Genomic DNA, 3,237 nt, shown 5'->3' on the forward strand with positions numbered 1-3,237 from the left:
GGGCGCGGTAAAGCGACAACAGCTTCTGCAGTAGCCGCTCTTCCTTAGACTCGTCGCTGCTGCTGCTTGGCACGTCGACCAGCGTCAGCCCAGCGGAGGCGAGCACCTCTCCATCCATGATCTCTCCCACGACGCCGCATTCGACGCGTGCCGTTGGGGAGGGCGCGGTGGATACGGAGTAAGATACAGCGTAACCCAGGCCGCGTGTGCCCGTGCCCTGTCTTGGGCCTGGCCCAACAGTGCTCGGCACCGTGTGTGGCCCAGGCCCGGGGGCTCCTGTCGGTGTACTAGAGTAGGGGTACCGTAGTATCCCGAACTTGTGCACGGGCAGTTGCAGCGCCCCGCGGCAGGGCTTGCCGGGTGACCGCCAAGGTCCTCCGTGGTTCTTTTTGGAGCCATTGAAGAACAAAGTATTTAAGCCAAGAAGACAAGGCCCCGGCAAGAGGAGCTTGCCGGGAAGGCCAACCAAGGCATCTCAAGGAACTTGCCACGACACGCCACGCGTCCCGGCAAGGCCCGGTGAGCGACAAGCTTCCGGGTGCGACAAGACAACGACCGCGGCAAGGCGCTTGCCGCGGCAAGCTACCACTCTGTACCCGCGCTCCAGCACAACCACCAACGTGTCGCCCTGGGGCCTTTCCAGGCGCGCGTGGCAAGAGGATGTGCAGCCAGCGGTGCGCAGTGGCAAGCGACGCTGACAAGATAGCCATCGTGGCAAGCGATGGCGTCCTTGACGGTCCTTTTCTGCACTGTTTGGGCGACGCAGACGAGCATTTAATGCCTTTGTCCCCTGCCGTCAGGGTTAGGTAGGATACACTGTGCAGGTAGCTGTACCAACCACAATCCCTTTTCCATTTTTACCCTTGTCTACGTTGCCACCTGTCGGTGACCCCTTGAGCATATAAAAGGAGGCCCATGCGCAACGTAGAGGGGGGGGGGGGAACCAGAAAACACTCACGCTCGGTCTCGTGTGTACTGTAGCACTCAGCGCTCCCGAGCAAGAACACAATACAATCAGACAAGCAGCAGTAGGAGTATTATATCTCCGGAGAGCTCCGAAGCTGGGTAAACTGCTCGTGTGCTTCACCTCGATCCGCTCTTCGTGCGATCTCCACCCCCCGCCGAACCGAAAGGGCCCCGGTCCGCCGGCCCCATAGGTATTCGTGGATCAGCTTCCCCGACACACTAGTAGTTCCGCGTGGACTTCGATGTTTAGCGTGTTACCTCAGCTACGATCTTGTACCCTTGGGAGGGTCTTGTAGATAGTCAGGCTTCTTATCCCTTTTCATTTGTAGTTGTCTGTACTCAGGCATGTTATGCTTCCGTTGCTTGTATGCTCTGTATGTTGGGTCATCAGACCCATGTTTGTAATATCTGGCTCTCCGGAGCCTTTTAAATAAATACTTTAAGTTGTAGAGTTTTGTTGTGATGCCATGTTGTATTTGCACATATCAAGCATATTGTGTGTATGATTTGAAATGCTTCATATGTGTAGGATCCAACAACCTAGTTGTTTATTCTTGGTAGCCCCTCTTATCGAGAAATTCTCCTAGTGCTTCCACTGAGCCATGGTAGCTTGCTACTGCTCCGGAACACTTAGGCTGGCCGGCATGTGTCATTCTTCGTTCCTGTGTCTGTCCCTTCGGGGAAATGTCACGCATTGTTCCTTTAAGTCCTTGTAGCTTGCTACGACTTGGGTTCATACGTTGCTGATCGACATGTTCGTTGCTGGGTCATGTATGCATGTCCCTGTAAGTTAGTGCCACCTTGGGTTTACGACTAGTCATGTCGGCCCGGGTTCTTCGTCATATGGATACTAGCGACACTATCATATACGTGATCCAAAAGGCAGAAACAGTCTCCGGCCAGGTAAGGTGGCACCCGTGGAAATACCGTGCGTGAGGCCGCATAGTGATATGATGTGTTACGTGCCAGATCGGTGGACTTAGGATCGGGATCCTGACAGCTTTGGTATCAGAGTCTGACTGCCTGTAGGATTACCACGCCAAACTGGTCGAAGTCGAGTCTAGAAATGCTTTAGTTATATAAGGGAATTGACTGTGGAAGGGAACGTAAGGCTCTTTTTACTCCTCACCCCTATGTTATTCTTATTCTGAGTCACCCTCTTCCTTTCTACGGGGTTAAGAAACTAGGCTCTCTCATCTATCTATTAGAATGCCGAGTAACTATGTTGGGGACTTATAGGAATGATGGATTCAAGTCTCAGCCCTGTTTCTACTACTTTTGTGTGTGTTCACAGTTGGTCTCAGAATCTTGATATTGTGATTTGAGTGGCTATGCCACCATGTTGCAGGATGTCTCAAATCTTTTTGAGCATTTACATCCGTTATGTTGTCCGAGTCATCCCAGGATCCTAAACAATCTGATGCATTTGCAAAATCCTTTCCCTCCGTTCCGATGTCCTTTTGGGCCAGATTAACCACACTAATTGCTGAGTTGAGGTACTCCATTGCCTGGACATATATGTTGGAGCTATTATTATGACCCTAGATGTCTTAGAGAACCACCCAATAATCTAGCTCTGATTTGTATTCCTAGTGTGATGATTCGGGCCATCATTCTCGAATCCCGTGATGCAATTTAGTTAGTAGGCATTCTATTCTTGGGGTTTTGAACCCGAGATTCACTCTACTCATCCATGCTGATAGTGTTAGCTTGTTCCTTTAGGATATTAGTAACCTTTGTGATAGTCCTCGAGATTCGTGGTATTTCCTTCTTCCAAATACCATGAACTGCTTATGGAAGAAGTTCCTCCTGGAACCGAAAGATCACAACCAGAGTGCTTTAGTGAGTTCCTAATTCCATGTTGTGACTCTGCCAACTCTACCTTTCTGCATGGGTTATCCAGAAGAAATATGTTGAACTCATTCGACATGCTAATCTATGCACCCACAACTTAGAAAATCATATGTTCCTACGAGTTGTCCCTCTTTAGTTGTTTTCTGATCTTCGTCTGTCAATTGATAGTTGTCGGTGGCAAAACCGGCGGATCTCGGGTAGGGGGTCCCGATCTGTGCTTCTAGGCTGATGGTAACAGGAAGCGAGGGACACAATGTTTACCCAGGTTCGGGCCCTCTCGTTGGAGGTAAAACCCTACTTCCTGCTTGATTACTATTTAATATGTGAGTAGTACAAGAGTAGATCTACCACGAGATCGGGGAGGCTAAACCCTAAGAGCTAGCCTATGATGGTATGATTGTAATTGTGATCGGCCTT

This window comes from Triticum aestivum, chromosome 3B (assembly GCF_018294505.1).
Source record: "Triticum aestivum cultivar Chinese Spring chromosome 3B, IWGSC CS RefSeq v2.1, whole genome shotgun sequence".
NCBI classification, from domain to species: Eukaryota; Viridiplantae; Streptophyta; class Magnoliopsida; order Poales; family Poaceae; genus Triticum; species Triticum aestivum.